The sequence below is a fragment of the Nanorana parkeri genome, unplaced genomic scaffold (assembly GCF_000935625.1).
Source record: "Nanorana parkeri isolate BGI_ZX_2015 unplaced genomic scaffold, ASM93562v1 scaffold329, whole genome shotgun sequence".
In the NCBI taxonomy this organism is placed as follows: Eukaryota; Metazoa; Chordata; class Amphibia; order Anura; family Dicroglossidae; genus Nanorana; species Nanorana parkeri.
This window is the reverse complement of record NW_017306597.1, coordinates 150,287-163,595: the sequence shown is the minus strand read 5'-3', so window position 1 is coordinate 163,595 and position 13,309 is coordinate 150,287. Positions and strand designations below refer to the sequence as shown.

The 13,309-nt window shown below is 40.8% G+C and overlaps 1 protein-coding gene across 2 annotated transcripts in view; it reads left to right on the top strand.

Moving 5' to 3' along the window:
* Positions 1-945: 945 nt before the first annotated feature.
* Positions 946-13,309, top strand: part of ACKR3 (atypical chemokine receptor 3) — a 19,012-nt gene continuing 6,648 nt past the window's right edge. Inside the window, exons 1-2 of one of the 2 annotated variants that reach the window (XM_018558286.1) lie at positions 970-1,006; positions 9,395-9,506. The gene's annotated coding sequence lies outside the window, so the exon portion shown is untranslated. Of the gene's footprint in view, positions 1,007-9,394; positions 9,507-13,309 lie in introns of both variants that reach the window. The other variant, XM_018558287.1, reaches the window with a different exon arrangement.

Genomic DNA, 13,309 nt, shown 5'->3' with positions numbered 1-13,309 from the left:
AGAAGTGTCAACAGGCCGTGTGTTACACAGTGCGGCCGCCGGGTGTCACCTAGTCCGTGTGTCATTACGTACGCATATGACGTCATTATGCACGCGTGAAATGACGTCACTGCTGGCAGCCATCTTGGTGATAGATGACAGCAAAGCGAGATGGGGATAGGGTATGCCGCCGGGTCCCCTCTTCTCTTGTGCAGCTGTCGGGCTCTCATTCCAGACCGAGTGCCTGACGTTTCAGAGGGGGTGACACTGAAATGACTGACGGTCACCCCCTCTTATGGTGTCACCCGGTGCGGACTGCACCCCCCCTTCTGATGCCACCATCATTGTGTTTACCAGCGTTCATCCAGTGTGGGAAGTACATAGGTAAATTCACATAGTGTGAACAGGCCTTCTGAAAGTGATGAAAATGTTCTTGATCATTGTCATCATACACTTAACAAGATGGTCAACTGTTCAAAACTTTAAAAAAAATAAAATAAATAATGGAAAGGTTTAATCCGAATAGGGAAACAATCTTTTAATGGAAGGATCAGATAAATATCTGTATGGCCAAAATTAATCTATTCATAGTCTTGACAACACGTAGACACGATTTTACGGCACACTTCACTTCTTGTTTAATAAACTCCAAAGATGTTGAAAGAGCTGAAGACTCCAGGACTGGGGACATTCGAAAAGTTGTAGATGCCACAGTACAGGGAGTCATGCCTGCTGTCACCGGCACCCCACACTCCCCATACGATATGTGATCCCGGGTGACTTGTCATCCTATACAGCCCGATCCCATGTGGTCACACTGTATAATAGCGCACACATGAGCCGAAGCGCAGTGTCCTGCAGCGTGCGCTCCCCTCCCTCCCTCGGCACACACACGGGAGGGCTCCCCCTAGCGACGCCGCACTTCCATCTTATATATAGAAGCTGATGAGCGCTGCGAACTCATAAAGCGGACAGAGAGGAGTCCGAACACTGCTCCAGTCTGTGCGAGCCCCATTTTAGGAGCCGGGTAAGCTGAGGGGGTTAAAAGTCACCTATGTGACACGGGAGGGGGACAGTGACTCCACCCAGGCTCATCTTATGACCTGCTTGTCATTTTATGGTGGCAGTCTGACTTGTCATGTAGAAGTTCTCGTTGGAACTTTCACTGTATGGTCTGCAGAGCTGACACTCACTGGGAGACCCTTCCATTCACACTGGCTTCATGTGTTTGGTTTATTTCAATGCAGGACAAATTATCTGGGAAGTATTAACAAACTTTATGAGATCAAGTTCTATATTTCTTGTGTTTAGACGCAAAGTATCTAATTTGCCTAAAACTGAACGCACCTAAACACAGGTAAATGCACATAGTGCATTATACCATTTAAAATCATTACATGCGTTCAGAATTATCCTATGAATGCATATAAACACATTTATGCCATTGCCAGTGTGAATGAGACCCTTCTTGTAGATACATAATGGGGGGAATTCATAAAAACTGGAACAGACAGAATCTGGAGCAGTTGACCATGGCAACTCATCAGCTTCTATCTTTCATTTTCAAAGCTAAACTGAATATTATTATTCATTTTATTATACAGGATTTATATCGCGCCAACAGTTTGCGCAGCCCTTTACAATATAGGGAAGACGTTACAATTACAATACAAGATAGAATCTGATTGGTTGCTATCGGCCACTGCCCCAGATTCTGTCACTTAAGCATTTATAAATTCCTCCCATAGTAGTTAAGGTTGGAAAGAGACACAGAGCTATCCAGTCCAACCTACGGTATATGTGTGTTATCACTTCTTGTGTTCTGTTTGTAAGGTTGTGCTTGTGCTGTGTATCTGTCATGAACATGTGTGGGTTATGATGAGTTTTCCTTTCCGATAGGCAGCTCTTAGTGGAGTGGTGTCAGCGGCATGTCTCCTCGCTAAAGTCTGCGCCCTTCAAGGAGAATCTCACTAACTAGTGTAAAACTTCTGGAGGGGAGATGTGAAAGTCTCTAGAAGAAGTCTCTGTGTAATCAGTCAATCATTGGACATTAGCACGAATTAATATATATAGATATAGATATATAGATATAGATATATATATATATTTATCTATATCTATATATATTCTATTTTACCTTTTGATGTGTACATGTAGTGTAGCTCCTGTTTGCGCCTAAGAACTCTTTCACTCCTTCCCTGTGTATTGCAGATTATATAATAGGAAAGATGCATGCTTATTTATTTACTAACACTCAGAAAGTTGCTGATGTTACAGCATAGCTTCCCATACATTGATTTACGAAAGAAGGGGAGAGTGTATGTTCACTTTTCAAAGTTAATGCTAGTGAATCTGTGTTCACTTTGAATACCCAATGATGTGCTGGAAATAATCCTTTTTTATATATATATATAAAAAAATCACTTGCACATTATCGAGAGTTCAAAGTGAACAAAGGTTCCCCTTATTCAGTAACATTCACTTTGCAAAGTATACATTCACTTTGCTAGGTGACCAGCCGCGGCTCCTTTAGTGAATCAACTCCCATGAGTCATTTTATTATAGGTGCAATGATGCAGCGTCCCAGTGACATGGTAGTGCTATATGCAAGCTCTGTGTGTGACCTCTGGCCACTGAGGTTAACTTCTGTCATCCTTCAGCCATTTGTTAGCCATCGAGAGCCACCCATTAACTTGTACAGGACTACTTAGAAATAAACACTCGCTGGCCTGAACTCTGCAATATACATTACATAAAAAACCCTGATAGGTATAAGGGTCGTCACTCCTGCATTATCACCTCTCTGCATTCCAGCTATTACCTTTTTATTTAATCTGAGGCTGTCTTCATTCTTTTATTTCTTAGGATGTTTTCAGAAAATAAAGCACATTGTTGTGCAGATACATTTACATGTGCAGCAGTTTTAAATGCTATTTATTACTGAGCCCTGAGCCTTTTACTGTTCCTTGACCTGTGAAAAGACTCAGTTTGCATTCAGCCCTCATTCCCACCGAGTGTGAGCATTTTCCAGGCAATTGTGACGCTTTTTTGTACTTTATAGGCTCTGGCTTGTTTAAGCCAATGGAAAGCTAGTTACTAGAAAGAGACCCGGTTTCAGAAACAAAATTGTGCAAGAGGCTCAGGTTATGGATGTTTTTCTGGCAGTTTTAATGCACTGCTATTGAAGATAATGGGATAAAACATGCAATTCTGCCCACAAACAGCTCATAAGACAAGTGACACAACACTCAGCTGTGAACAGGCACCATTGAAAATAAAGGGATTCTTCTTGATGAGCATTGTCACGCATTAACAAATGCTCAGGTATGAATGGGGGCACGAGGACAGACTAGTCCAGATCACATCCAGCATAGTCGAGTCCTTTTATTAGTAGTAGGTTTGTAGTTACTAGTAATATATAGAGTAGGTGTAAAGTCCTGTATATTCGGCTTTTTCAAGTACTTAGTTTGGGAAGTTCTTGGGTTTAGTATAAAGTTCTGAGTCTGATTCAAAGTGGTTTGATGTCTGCTTACCTGTGATTGATACTGCTGGAAAGTTCAGTGCTTGTGATTGTACAGTTAAGCTGGGTTGCCTTCGGTCACTTTTTTTGGATTTATATATATATAAATTAGTTACTAGATAATGTAAGGGCTGGATGTAGACCTCTGGAAACATGGACATGCACTAGAGTTGTTTAAAGTGACACTAAACTCAGGAGTTATATCTTATGTATCTATCTGTATCACGCAGCTGTAGATCCTCAAATCATCTCTGAATTGGTGCTGACACAGTCCTTCCTTCTGGAGGGGGGCTATTTGTGTTCCCCATGGTCCCTGTGTGTGTTGTAAAGTAGTCACCGATCCAAGCTCGCTCCTGTGATGGGCTACAATCTCATGTTTAGTTTACTAATTTGTATTGAGATTGTAGCCCATCACAGGAGCGAGCTTGGATCGGTGACTACTTTACAACACACACAGGGACCATGGGGAACACAAATAGCCCCCCTCCAGAAGGAAGGACAGTGTCAGCACCAGTTCAGAGATGGTTTGAGGATCAACAGCTGAGTGATGCACAAATAAAGTACAGCATTGTTAGTAGTCAGTGTACTTGAATGCATTTTTTAGATTTAACTCCTGATTTTAGTATCACTCTAATGCAGCTGAGTGCAGCAGCTAAGAGAAGACAGAGCGACATACTTGTTATAGCTTAGCACCGATATCACTGGGTCATTTAATTGCCGTCCTACTAGTGAGCCAATCATTTCTACGACTTGGATTGTACAGAGTGGTGAAGGTGATGACACACAGGGCTTTCGGCCAGTTGGATCGCAGGTGTTGTGCTGAGAGTGCCAATGATCTTTTTACTCATACATAATGTAAACAATCACTAATGACAATGATTGTGTGTAGCCCTGATGTAGGTGGGGAGAGGAGTTCTTAAACGGCTCATTGATTCCACACACTGCCATGAAAGTTTATGATGTGCTGGAAAAACACTGTTAAAGCAAAACAGTGGAAGGATTCCAGTTGGGTTCCATTTGTAGTAGCACAAAAGCAGCTTTTAAACAGCTAGGCATCACTTTGTGCCAAAGGTTCCCAACCTATGTGTAGTACACAATTCTGGACAAAAGGGTGGCTGGGCATAGACTACATTTGACATTAACCCCCGTCAGCCTGTGTTCCTTCAGGCACAATCCTGTTAAAGAATTTTAAAAACATCAAAATATTTCTACTTAACCTGATTGGATATTTGAAAGATGAACTCCCCCCCCCCCCCCTGTAGTTTTTTGCAGGCAGCCTGTAGTGGGTGGAGCCTGCTGGGTCCCTCCCACAGCTTTGCTCTCTGCACATGCTATGTACAGCACAGTGATGATGTCACTGCTACTTTAAAAGGTAACAGGGTTTGTAAAATCATTTTATACACACTAAGTGGATTTATATCCTTTTGAGGAATATCTTTGAAAGGTTTTGTGCCCGGAGTCCAGCTTGAAATGAACACAGCTTTGAAAGGCTGGTATAAAAATATTAAAGGAGAATTATGAGGTGAGTGCTTTTCACTCACCCTTATAATCTGAGTCGACCCGTGACAATGAGACTGTCACAGGTCGGCTCAGTAGATCGGGAAGTGAGCGAACACATACCGTCGCTCGCTCACTTCTCGATCCTGTCAGAGAGCTGTGACAGGGGAGTGACTGTATTCTCCCCTCCCCTGTCCGATCCTCCAGCGCTGACTGGCGGAATGGGGGTGCGGGGGGCGGGTACAGCTGTCACTCACGCAGCTGAGCGGATCCAGACATAATTGTCGGGATCCGTTTCAGCTGCGGCGTCTCAGCTACAGCTCGTGGTATACTGAGCCTAGGGTGACGGGAGAACGCTAGTTTGTGTCCTCCCGCTACTCTTTGGAGAACTTTGGGGAAAAGCCCTGACCCCATAGTTCTCCTTTAACTTTAGTGAAGCTGTTGAACATGTAAATGAACAACAACACTTCTTACTATTAGAGGTAAAGTGTTTGCTTTTTAGGAGGTATAGAGGGAACTAATACAAAGATCTAATATAAAGATACTTATACTACAAAATATGTTTCTAGGCAAGTCCCCCCAAATTTTCTACTTACATCCATTAAGGTGTTTCCATGTAATACCTTTCTTTTCCCAAACAATTGGGTTCTGCAATCCAGTTAACACATTCCTCTTTAATATTGTTAATTGGAACAATCCAGCAATACACAATGAACAGAAAGGTGAGAATCCCTATTCACAACAAATATGTACAACACTTCTGTAAATGAAGCACAAGGTAAAAAGTGTTAGTTTCATTCACACCATATTGTACATAAAAACTCATGAGAAACACAAAGTTAAGTTGACGGGCATTGATGCGTTAATGCAAGTTTCGTGCATTTTTATGCATGTTGATATCCGTTGATGTTTATATTTTTTTATGAGTTTGTTTCACCTATTTCCAGTGTCATCACTTCTTTTTTCTTTTTGTGATTATTGCATAAAGCCTGAAAAAGGGATCTAAGGCATCCTGAAAGCTTGTATCTTTATTAAAACGCCATTCTGCGCACCAGAAACAAAATATCCTTGCAGTGGGGGTCTTCCTCCATAGGTCTAGTGGTCTATCTGTAAGTTCACCCAGGGGGCCAGGGGTGATATAAACAGGCTTTTTTTAGTGCCCATCTACAATGTGAAAAGGCGGCCGCTCCGGACTGTACATATTGCCACTTCCATGACCCTTCTTGCATTATTTTCAGTAATCAACTCCAGTGTCTAGAGACGGAGTGAATGTAAACAGAAGGCTGCAAACCTTTTTTTCCCCACTGCTGATTACTCGGCAACAGCTTGATGAATGCTAAGAGTAAAATCAATGTTAACACTCTTCTCTACAAACATGAGAGAATAAGAGAAGCACTTGAATTATTGTTCATTTCTTATAATAAAATAATAGTCATGATTATAAATAGGTATGCGCTAGGAAGTTTTGCTTGCCCAATAAAAGTAACCTAGAGAAAAGTAATAATGTAAAACAGACCTATACATTATGTTCCAGGCCAGTTTACAGCTTCCTGTGATAGGGTTAATCTGCACGGATAGTGAGAGCACCCCAAGCCTGGGGATATGAAGGTATAGCAGGCATCCCGAGATCAGTCAGGAACAGCCAATTTGTACCCTCAAAGGACAGGAAGATTGCTAGAAAATGAGAAAGGAGATGCCGTTTGACTTTAAAAGCTGGAAGGAAAATAACAGGAAAAAAGGAGTGTGAAAGGGGAGAGTCAGGAATGGGAGCTGATGAAGAAAAGGAAAGAAATGAGAGGGAGTGAGAGAGACAGGCAGCAGGGGACAGAACAGAGAATAGCTGCTGGGTTTCTATGAGGTGGATGGAATAAAGAACTCACCAGGGTGCCTTATTACCCCAGTTTCGGGGAGGATCATTTCTAAAGGGCATTTTCTGACATTTCACAAGAGCAAACAGTAAAGAAGTGAGATCAAGAAAGGCCTGGGAACTGTGTCACAAAATACAGTAACTTTTCTCCTGCAGACTATTTGAAAACCATTTAATTTTTTATATGTTTTTAATATTATTCTGTACAGACTTTGTATACATCAGGGCTGTAGCCAGGTCGCCGAAGGCTCCTAAAATTGTTTACCTTTTTTTCTAATTTATGTCAACGGAGTTGTCTACTAAAAATTCCTGCTGGCCCATGAATTGGACAGACTGGCTCCTAAATTCCATGTAAATACGTCCACCTCGATATACATGATTTTTGAGTGATTGGGACACTTGTGGAATGATGTCATTATGAGCATGCTGTTTTGATTTTTTTTAAGATCATCATCATACAATATTGGCATTATATATCCTCTGCTATACCATCACTGATTGTGCTATTCAGTTTGGTCATTAAAAACATACAATGCAAAAAGATTGTGGGACGAGGCCTTCGGGTTTACTCCCACAACAGTGAAAGGGCCAGCTTAAACACCCTGTGCACGTATAGGCGCCCAGTAGCCACACCCTGTCTGCCTGCTGTAGAATTACCATTGTGTTTACACATGCAAATAGAAGAAGAAACCAGTATACTAAACTTGCGTTTGCCTCACGCTAAAGTGAACCTGTCATCTGCTGAAAGTTATTATAAGGGACAAACTTATAGGCCAGTTAAACATTATCACACCTCATTTGCCATGTATCACCTCTTCCCGCCTCCCACACCTCACTTGTCATGTATCACAACAATAGGCCATTAGTGTGTGCAGGCCATTATTTGACTTTATGAGCAGAAGTCGGAATTTGGCTGTCCAGAAACAGTATTCCAGAAGATTAGTGATTTCAGCACGAGGGGACGGTAGAAGACCAGTGGTCTTGTGTGAATCTGAAGTGCTGGATTTGTGGCCCTTTGCACCAAGCGGTGGCCATCAGGGGGCTTCGGTGAGCATATATCACTTCAGCAGGCAAGAACCCCAAAAAAACGTATGATGGGTTTTGTGCCTGAATTGGGGCTTCAAGCAGAACAGTATCTATTTCTGATTTGCTCCTAACCTGACACCCCTAATTGATTGTTGTTATTATTGCTACCCCAAAATAGACAGACATTTTTGCCTATCACATGAATAGGCAATATGTATACAGGCTTATTGACCAAGTTAAAAAAATTAGCATAATCTCCCTGCTGTTAGGTCCATGTCACATATGTGATTCTACGGGCAGTGGGAAGTGCAAGCGACAGGATTGCTAAGTTAGAAGAGAACACTTACCTACTCATACAAAGTCACTCCCCTGCTGGCCAAACCAGCAAGGTGCAGGTGAGTGCCCTCTTTTGTCATCCTGTTGCTGATGGGTTGCCACCTCTGACTGAAGCACTAATGTGGCATGATTCCTGAAAGCCGGTTAGACATGAATGTTTTTCAAAGGCAATGAACACAAGCCTCTACAGCCTGTTAACTGCTGATTTTACACATTTAGGTTGCAAAAGAATGGTACCGTACATAGGCAAGTGGTTAAAAGTGGATTGTTTTTAGGTAGCTACTGTGACATATGCTGGATTGTTCGCATGGCCATTAGCTACTTACAACCATGTCTGCTTACTCTGTCTGCTCTCTGTCAAAATAGTGGGAGCAGATAGCAGGCAGTTTTATGTGGTCCTATACATAAATTTTTTCTTCTATCCATATTATTGCCTCTTTTTAGGCATTGAAATTTCTACATTGTTCGAAATGCTTATCTGATACTTTTTTTTTACCATGTTCTAATAGTTACTAACCACTTACCGCAGCATGGCCACTGAGACATATCCTGGAGTGTTCCATGGCTTTTATTGCAACCATAACTAATTGGGTTTACTTCAACAGCATTCAGTCAAAATAATAGAAGCTTTTAACGAGTGGTTAGAAGGTGGCAGGCAGTTGACTATTTCCTTATTATTTCCTATTTTTTGCCAGAATTTGAAACGCTTATCTGATACATTCTGAATGCTTTCCAGGAGCTTATCAAATGCCAAGAAAAAGCTCAAGGCTTTTGATAAACCATTGAACAAACTGCAAGGCACATTGTACTGAGCTTATACTCAGTTGCTTACAAGCGACACTCAAATTTTGCATTATGTGAAAACTCAGTCCATGTATGGCTATAATAATGGAGGTATATTTCTTAATTTTTATAGCTGGAAATATTTGTAAACTTTAACTTAATGTTGTTTTATACACATTAGAGAGTCCAGAATTTGATGAATGCATGTATATCCGTTAGATGTCTACAGATAATTCAGTGTTGTGTTAGGGGCTATGTTAACTCCGCAAAGGCTGTATGGCCTTGACTTGCTTGACATTAGAAGAGGGATGAGAACCCCCCCCCCTGATTATATGTAAACACATTTACAAAACCATCTCACCTAAATTACTTTCTGCTCCCTGCAGGGATAAAGTCACAAAATCCTTTGTGATTCTGAGGAAGACCGTAATCCGACAATACAATAAACCCCATTTAATCTAATTTGGATAAACCTGTTTATCTGGACCTCTTTTGAAGGTAAATCTCACAACTTGATCATACTTACCTGTTTCACTCAGATCAGCTTTCTATTGTCCAGAAAACTAATCATAATCCTGGCCTCATTGTCCTAAAGTACAGAGGAGTTGGGTTACAAGGGAACCTGGCAACCTGCTGCAGAGCCTTATTATTGTCAGTATTGGTGAAAAGGTAATTCATACCTAGTGCAACTGTTTATTTAAACTGGTTTTGTATGCAGGTGTCTCTTAAAGGGGCCCACAAACACTAGATAAAATTTGTTAGAAACAAACTATTTTGACACATTTCTCCAACCTGAAAGTCTTGGGATAGAAAGCATTAAAAATTGACCAACATCTTTCCAAAAGTTTAAAACTGTATTCTTTTGGATATGGGTATGCTGGCTGATGACAAATGACTGTTCACGTGAACTGCAAAAGCACAGAGTATTCTGGAAGTAGATTTTAAAAGCTTAAAACAACATTGCACAATACATATCTCTAAGGGTCAATAGTCTGGTATGTATGTGAGGACACAGACTATAAGAACTATCATCCATACAAATAGTCATCCAAAACATGACTTTGTGATACATCTGAACAAGCAGTGTGACCAATTTAAGCTTTGCTTTAGGTAGTCAGGCTATGCAAAGGAGAAAACATTAGCAAATGTATTCATGGAAAGAGATAGTACACAAAGAGATTTTCAAACACATTGAAAAATCTCTTTATGACTGACTGAAGATTGTTAACTTTACTGTGAAAAAAATTAAAACGAAAAGCTTTCACTGCCTATGTCCTGCATCTATCTTCCAAATGGGGATGGGATCCTTCTAGTTCCTTTTAATTGTATGTTATGGGTAAATTCCTGATTTCCCATCATTGGACAGCCTGATATTTGCAGACAGGTGGAACATGCCACGTTAGGTTGCATATAGAAGTAGATACAATAGTGGCTGCAAGATCCAGTTCCTGTATCATGTTGTAGAATGATTGTGACATTAGCATGGTTGATCATATCAGTCAAGCTTGCATGTCTATGCATGGGGCACACACATGTGGAATTGATCAAGGTTTGAGGAGAATGTTAGCAATTGTTTCTTTCCTCACTTGGTTGTCTACAGAGTTTGCAGAGTGTCCATTAACAATTGTTTCTCAGTTTGACTGTAGTCAGACAGATTGGGCAACAGGCATCTCATCTTTATTACTGGCCTGCATGTTTTCTGTTCTAAAGCTAGCCATAGACATTAGATTATTGTTGTCTAATTTTAAGATGATCCAAAATCAAAATGCAGACCTAAACAGACTGACTAATCCTGGGGGGAAAGGTTTAGGTCAGGCTGGAGGCAGAGGTGGTAAACTCTACGAGACCCATGGTTTTGGGAGTCCAAACTTTGTCCTTAATTCAGAAAAGCTTGTTTATGTTTTAATTACAATACAATCACAGAAGTAGCTTGCTGTGCCTATAAGCCGCACCTTCACCGTGAGTCTTTATAGATCTGTACAGAGACATATTCCGAGCATCTTTAGTCTCAGAAAATGGCCCCAAGTTCTTGATGGCTCAGTGTGCAGGCATAGCCAGTGGCAAAGAAGATTTCAGCTGCGTGCCATAAGCTTTGTGGAAGGCCATGGCTGTTATATCCAAGTGAGTAAAGCTTCTGGAGGCAAAGATAGATTACGACTCAATAGGGCCTTAGGCATAATAGCTGCTTTGCCATCCTCCCCCATCACTTCGATTGACATTGATAAAGATTGCAACAGGACTAGTGGAGCCTCCCATTTGCATTGTCTGTACTGGCATAACCTGCTCCATTAGACACATACTATTTAATAACGCAACCTCTTCCAAGCCGTCAATTGTCTTTGCACTGAAAACAAAATGCTACCCCAGGGGTCCCCAAACTTTCTAAACAAAGGGCCAGTATATTGTCCTTCAGACCTTAGGGTGGCAAGGACTAATACCATGAGAGTAGAAGGTGGCCCAGTGTCAGTGAAAGTAAATAATGCCCCAAACTCAGTGGTCAGTAGGAACAAGAAATGCCATGAGGTTGGTGGTCAGTGGGAGTAAAAAGTTCCGTAGGGTTGGTGAGCAATGAGATTAAAACTGGCATAGCACTTGTTGTAAATTAAAGGAGAAGTACTGCTCCTTCGCTGGTGTCAGTAGAAGGACTAGTGCCCCATAATTGGTGTCAGTGGGAGAAATAGTGCCAAAAGAGCTAGTCAAAGGCATTAAAAGGGGCCGCATCTGGTCTATGAGCCATATTTAACAAGTCACTACCCTATCCAGTGATGCTAACCTAAACTAAAGTAAACACACATGTTTTGCTTTTCTGAAGCAAACCTATATGTTTGATAACTTGAGCACAAAAAATAGAAAGTTTTCTGATTTTTGAAGATGTTCAAATGAACACAGCTGGCATTGTCCATTTCTTTATACCAGCACATATTTTCATTCTACCAAGAAAAAGAGATGCACATAATGCTCCAATGGGCAGCTCTTAATTTGTATGCAGCCTTTTTTAACTGTTAAAGCATTATTTAGAAGCATTTCTTGAAAAATGTAAAGTGCCTACAGTTCCCTGCCATTAAACCCAATCACAATGCTTGTTTGCTTTATTGGTTTTCTGACTTTGTTGGGAATTTTAGATGGCCCAGGTATTGGTGTAAATATCCTGCCTTTGACATTGAAAAAAGTCACACTAGCTTGACAGCAGCTCAGTGACTTCAGGAGGCTGAGATAGACAGGACCCCTGGCAGTGCATGCATGTGAGAAGCTGCTACGTTTGCCACGCTTACCTATTGTTTACAGATTTATCAGCAAGCAGTGTGCTAGGTAAAGGACTTTTAAAGGTGGTGTGAAAATCTTGGTTGCTTTTAAGGTTGCTGAATGAAGCATTCATTCCAAACATCTACATATGTTACCTCTTGTCTAAAAAGTTTTTCACAGTCCATTAAAAGGTCAACCCACCCAAATGTTATTTTCAATTTTTGGCTTTAAAAAGTACAGGTGAAGGGAGGATAAGAGCTTGTTATTACTAAAAAAAACTGGAACTGGAAAATCCCTAGTTCCTTTCAGTGATTCTTCCCTTTTAACCAAAACAAAAGGAATGTTCCCTTTTACTGTATATACAGTATAAATATATAAGAGAATACATTCTATCCACACTGGAAAAACAAGTTGGCAGGATTGCAGTGATAGCCTCTATGTTCATTATTAACTGACCAACTCAGGATATATATAGGTATGTTCTTCTATTTGGGGCTTCCTTTCTAATATATTATGTTATGATAGGTGTTTTAGCTATTTTGGCCAATTTCAAGTAGATTTATGCTTTATATTTTTAAGGTCATATGGCAGCATTCCTCCACCTTTTTCAGTTGCTCTTTTGGATAAGCAGGATAGTGGAAAGTTTGTAGCCTTTGTCGCAAATTGTCTATAGGCTTTTTCCTCTAGTCTTTTGTATCTTTGATGCAATGTAATCACCCAACATAAACAAAGTTCTCTAATTAGAAGAATCCTCTTTCATGGTCTTAATAGATAATTGTGTGCATGTTAGGTCAGGGAGGGTCTCTCTTTCTATTGTGTATAGAGAAGTGATGCTGATGTAAATCCCTGTCTCGCCTAATCTGTCACATTTCACATTCCATATCCTCTTTTATAACCTAATCTGCTGTTCACACAGAATTGGGTATCAGTATTAGTGGCCAAAATACGATCAGAGGATAAAGCATAGAGGTACACTCCAAAATGTCGCATTACAATGGGAACAAGAAGCCAGAGTGTTTCTACATGCCCCCCCCCCCAGGGGGCAAAAAAAAAAATAA